This window comes from Ursus arctos, unplaced genomic scaffold (assembly GCF_023065955.2).
Source record: "Ursus arctos isolate Adak ecotype North America unplaced genomic scaffold, UrsArc2.0 scaffold_39, whole genome shotgun sequence".
NCBI classification, from domain to species: Eukaryota; Metazoa; Chordata; class Mammalia; order Carnivora; family Ursidae; genus Ursus; species Ursus arctos.
In genome coordinates this window covers 319,921-326,110 of record NW_026623055.1, presented here as the reverse complement: position 1 = coordinate 326,110, position 6,190 = coordinate 319,921, and the positions used below count along the sequence as shown (strand labels likewise).

Genomic DNA, 6,190 nt, shown 5'->3' with positions numbered 1-6,190 from the left:
AGAGGGTACACCTGGGAGTAGGGGGAGGCTAGTGAGATGCCTAGGGTGCGGAAATGCAGGAGGCAGGTGCTCTGAGATGCTGAACCTGTGCCTCTTTGAATCTTGCCCTTAAATATTGTGCCCTAATCCCTCACTTGCCTCACCCTAATCATGGCCCCAGAAGAGGGCATGTTGAGCTTGCAATTGCTAGAGACCTGGGGGGCTGGAGAGGTAACTCTAGGACTATCCTGTCACCTACATAGTTGGACCCTGTTTCCTCAGGTGGAAAATAAGGAACTTGCTAAGAGTCATCTCAGCATTTCAGGGGAGGATTAAATAAGGTAATGATTTTGGTTTTTGAAATAAATACTATTGGTTTTACTCAGATGCTAATTTACAAAAAGAAAGCACTGGAAGTTGAAGGGACCTCTTCAAGCAAAAACCAGTTTGAAAATGGCAGGTCTTTCCTTGTCATGTGAGGAAAGACAAGTGCCAGAACCACCAGAGAACAACACAGAATCCAAACACAGGAACAGGGAAAATGAAGATGCTGAGCTGATTTTCACAGGGGTAGCGCATGTAAATGAAGATGCAGAAATTCTCTTTATCAGAGCTATTTCAAATTCAAAACCAGTCATTTCAAACCTTTTGAGCAGAGTGACCCTGGAATGATATTCTGAAAGAAAAAAAGGCTACTGGAGTCAAGATCCTGCTTGTGCATTGTAGCCTGCAAACCTCGTGACCCATCGGGACTCAGTGGCCACCCCAATGCGAATGGAAAGTGATAGATCCTCCTATTATTTTTGAGCCCTCATCTAAACCTGATTATACAACGAGCTCACCACAAGTCATGCCTCACAGTACCTCAGATTTGCTGCTTGGAGCTGTACTTTCTTTAGGAGGCAAGGGTGGAAGTCCTCGAAATTCAGAGCAACTTCCCACTTCCAATATAAACAGTGGAAATCCCAAAAGACCTAAACTCAGTGATGGAATCCCAAGAGGACATTCCTCAGCTGTGGTCATTTCTCTCCTACAGGGAGCATGAGCACAACCTCAAAGGTATCCCATCCTCATTAACCCATGTTCAGAATGGAGCATTATTTTCTTGGGCTTAGGCAAATGACTGGACACATTTCAATCTTATGGATCTAGACACAAAAAATAAATTCAAAAGGCTGGAAAAAACAGACTTTTTGAGTCTAGCAAGTCAAAACCAGACTGTTGATCCTAAGAAAGAAAATCCGATCATGTTACTTCATGACTTTTACTATGGGCAGCGTAAAGGAGACAGGCAGCCAAAACAGAAGACTCACACAACCTTTAAATGCCTCAGCTGTTTGAAAGTTCTAAAGAATGTCAAGTTTATGAGCCATGTGAGGAGCCATTTGGAACTTGAGAAGCAGAAGGGTGACAGCTGGGAAATCCACACCACCTGCCAGCACTGCCACCCCGGACTTCCCACTCCCTTCCAGCCGCAATGTCACATTGGAAGTGTACACACTAGCCAGGAGCCCTCCGCTGTCGTTAAAGTTTGCGAATTTTCATTCAAAATGGACCACGTTTTCTTATAGCATGAGAAGGACAATCATAAGCCTGGCAAAATGCCGTGTGTGCCAGGTTTGCAATTACAGATTGTCAGCTTTTGCTGATGTGGAAACACATTCCAGAACATGCCCTGAAAACACTAAGACTTTGCTTTGTCCATTCTGTCTCAACATTTTCAGAGCTGTCAGAGTCTACATGAATCATTGTTGGAGGCACCAGAACAAGAGCCTTTCAGTGTTCCGAATGCCGGCTACGCTTTTTGACTTCAAAGGAGAAGACAGAGCAGGAAACCAAGAAGCATCGAGCTTGTAAAAAGCCAAAGTAATTGGAAGGGTTGCCTCCTGAAACAGAGGTTATGATTCAAACTGCAGTTCAACTAAGTTCAAGAGGTGCAGCATCGACTATTGTGAGCAACACTGATCTCTAGTTGTCACCTGTAAAATCTAAAAAGAGGATTGCCATGAACTCTAGGTATTCCAGTTGTTACCACGGCTAGCATCAAAGCTCAAGTTATGTTCTACCCACCTCTAGGGATACTGAAAGGCAGAACTGAGGCTAGGTCATCTGTACATCATGGCTGTAGAATGATAATAGTCAGTGATAGGTTTTACGGTGACAATTCTTCAGGTCCCTACTGTCAAGAAGTAGCTTAGAAGGCTTCCTCGTGCTCCTTCCCAGTCAACCTGTCCCTGAAAAGTAAACACTATTCTGACATCTACTACCATAGATTTTGTTTTTCTGTTTTTTAGCTTTAAGTAAATGGGATCACACAACAGATTTTTGTCTTTGTTTTTCTTTAAATAAGTGGGATGCATGCATTCTTGCTGTATGCAGGCTTAGGACGTTCTTTTTCATTGCTAGGTAGAATCTCATTGAATGAATGTGGTAGAGTTTTATATGTCCATTTTACTCCTGATGGACTTTGAGGCTGATTCTTTTGCTATTTCGAATAAAGCTGCAGTGAGTTCGTGCATGTCTTTTGGTAGACATATGTAGTCACTTCTCTAGAATATATGTATACTAATGAGACGTTCCAGAACTACATCGATTTAGTTTTTAGAGCAGATTCTGCCAAACACTTTGTCAGAGTGATTGAAATAATTTACATTTCCACCAACAATATTGAGAATTCCAGTGCAGCAGATACAATACTTGGTACTGTCAGTCCTTTCCATTAGTGCTGTTCTCTTGAAGTTGTAGTGCTATGACGTTGTTTTCATCTGCATTTCCCTGATGAGTAATGAATGGAGAATATTTTTTTATATGATCATTGGCCACTTGACTACCATCCTCTTCTTTTAAGTTCCTATTCAAGTTTTGCCCCCTCTCTTATTTATTTACTTACTTATTATTTTAGAGAAAGAAAAAGAGAGAGAGAAAGAGGGGGAGTGGGAGGGGCAGAGACAGAGGGAGAATCTCAAGCTGACTCTGCACTGAGCGCAGGACCCTGAGATCATGACCTTGAGCTGAAACCAAGAGTCAGATGCCCAACTGACTGCACCGCCCTGGTGCCCCTTCTTCTTCTTCTTCTTTTTTTTTTTTTTTTTTTTTTTTTTTTTGACTATACTGTCAATTGGGAAGGGCATGGGGCACTGGAAATGTCCCACATCTTGACCTGGATGGTGGTTTCATGGGTGTGTATATGTGCATTAGGGTTGGTGCTTCATGGTGCATCATATTTAAGAAATTATTGTCTACCAAAGATGTAAATATATTCCTTCTAAGTTTTCTTTTTTTTTCTTTCTTTTTTTTTTTAAAGATTTTTTATTTATTTACTCAAACAGAGATAGAGATAGCCAGCGATAGAGGGAACACAAGCAGGGGGAATGGGAGAGGAAGAAGCAGGCTCATAGTGGAGGAGTCTGATGTGGGGCTTGATCCCACAACGCCAGGATCACGCCCTGAGCCGAAGGCAGACGCTTAACCACTGTGCCACCCAGGCGCCCCTCCTTCTAAGTTTTCTAGAAGAAAACTTTACTCTTTAGCCTTTTGCATTTAGAGATTAGCATGTGAATCAGCAGACTGAGTAAGCAAGATAAACCCTCAGCAACATGGGTGAGCATTATCCAATCTAATCCATTGAGAGCCCTAAGAGAACAAAAGTGAAGGAAAAAAAAAATTCCTCTCTCCTTTCTTGAGATGGATCATCCATCTCTTCTGCCTTTGGACATCAGAGCTCCTGGTTCTCAAACCTTCAGACTGAGACTGAATTATGCCACTAGCATTCCTGGTTCTCTATCTTTCAGAAAGCATATGATGAGACTTCTTGGTCTCCACAATTGCATAAACCCCATCTCTCTCTCTTTTCATCCTTGGTTCCGTCTTTCTGGAGAATGCTGACTAATAAAAATATCTGGGAGATTAAGTTCTCCAGCGTTGTTGTTCAAAGTTGTCTTGGCTAGGGGCGCCTGGGTGGCACAGCGGTTAAGCGTCTGCCTTCGGCTCAGGGCGTGATCCCGGTGTTGTGGGATCGAGCCCCACATCAGGCTCCTCCGCTGTGAGCCTGTTTCTTCCTCTCCCACTCCCCCTGCTTGTGTTCCCTCTCTCGCTGGCTGTCTCTATCTCCGTCGAATAAATAAATAAAATCTTTAAAAAAAAAAAAAAAAAAAAAAAAAAAACAAAGTTGTCTTGGCTATTCAGGTTCTTTGTTGAATTGAAGTGGTTATAAAGGCCATACTTGTCTTGCTCTTAGACTCATATGCAATAGTTCATCATTAATCATGGTGTTAGCTGTAGGGCTGTTTGTAGCTACCCACTGACTTTGGGGGAATTGAGCTAGAAATCAATAACAGAAAGATAATTGAGGAAAAAAACCCAAAGTTCAAAAATTAAGCAATATAATTAAAAACAGGGCTGGGACTAGGGTGCAGGAGGCCAGGAGCCTAAAGTGCAAAATGCCATTCTTGCACTTTCACAAACCTCTTGCATACTGTTCTCTATGCTCATTATAAGATGGAGCTAAAGCAGTTAGAAGGAATTCATATTTAAACTGCATACATTTGAAAAGAAGAAGGGTTGGGGTGGGCAAAATGGGTGAAGGAGATCCAGACTTTTGAACTTCCAGTTATAAAATAAGCCACGGGGAGGTAATGTGCAGCATGGTGACTATAGTTGATAATACCATATTGCATAGTTGAAAGTTGCTAAGAGAGTAAATCTTAAAAGTTCTCATCATAGGGGCGCCTGGGTGTCTCAGTTGTTAAGCATCTGCCTTCGGCTCAGGGTCCTGGGACTGAGCCCTACATCGGGCTCCACACTTTGCTGGGAGCCTGCTTCTATCTCTCCCACTCCCCCTGCTTGTGTTCCCTCTCTCGCTGGCTGTCTCTCTCTCCGTGTCAAATAAATAAATAGAACCTTAAAAAAAAAGTTCTCATCACAAGAAAAAGAATTTGTAGTTATATTTGGTGATGGATGGATGTTCATCAGACTTATTGTGATCATTTCACAATATATACAAATATTCAAATATCAAATCATAATGTTGTACACCTGAGGCTAATATAATGTTTATGTCAATTGTCCCTCAGTGAAGAAGACGAGGGAAAAGAAGGAGTAGAAAGGTTGGAAAAATAATGATTTAAATCAGTGCTGTCAAGGGTGCCTGGGTGGCTCAGTTGGTTAAGTGTCTGCCTTCAGCTCACGTCATGATCCTGGGGTCCTGGGATCAAGTCCTGCATCGGGCTCCCTGCTCAGTGGACAGTCCCCTTCTCCCTCTCCTTCTGCTGCTCTCTCTCTGTCAAATAAATAAATAAAACCTTAAAAAAAATAAATCAGTTCTGTCAATAGAAGCTTCTGCAGTGATGGAAATGTTCTATATCTGCTCTGTCCAATATGCTACATGTGACTACTGAGCCATTGAAATATAGCTAGTATGACTGAAGTACTGGATTTTTAGTTTATTTACTTTAGATTAATTTAAAATTAGATTTAAAGGCAGGGTAAACAAATTTTCCTTACAAATGAAGTCCAAATAATTTCTGTACTCTCAATAATTTGTGTATCTCATAGACATTCTCCCCTCAATGAGACTACATGTAGCCCCTTAGGGTGGGCTAGATTTAGTGACTTGCCTCCAAGGGCAGAATATGGAAAGGAGAAAAAAGTAACTTTACAGTGCAGAAATCAGTGGTAAGTCATAGTGATAGCATGTATCCCTGGTGGGAAGTGATAAGGACATATCACTTCTGTGGTATAATTCTTTTTTTTTTATTATGGTATGTTAGTCACCATACAGTACATCATTAGTTTTTGATGTAGTGTTCCATGATTTATTGTTTGTGTATAATTCTAAAAACCTATGTCCCCAGTGTAACCATGAGGAAAACATCGAACCCATATTGAGACATTCTGCAAAATATCTGACACTTAAAGACTCCTTAAAATTGTCAAGGTCATGAAAAACAAGTAAAGTTTAACAAACTCATAGACCTAAGTAGGCTAAGGAGGCACTATGACTAAGTGTGGTGCAGTATCCTGTATGGGAATCTGCATCAGAAAAAGGACGTTGGTCAAAAAACTAGTGAAATTTGAATAAATGCCTGGAGCATGGTTAATAGTAACTTAATGAAGGATATTGAAGTAATTTTGAGGCCTAAAGGAGGGCATTTCCCAAATACACATTTTAGACATTGAAAATACTTTCTCTGTATCTATATCCTCTTCATTT

At 41.2% G+C, this 6,190-nt stretch overlaps 1 pseudogene; it reads left to right on the top strand.

The window, feature by feature from the left end:
- Positions 1–432: 432 nt before the first annotated feature.
- On the top strand, positions 433–1,951 carry LOC125283703 (zinc finger protein 280A-like; annotated as a pseudogene).
- Positions 1,952–6,190: the final 4,239 nt, after the last annotated feature.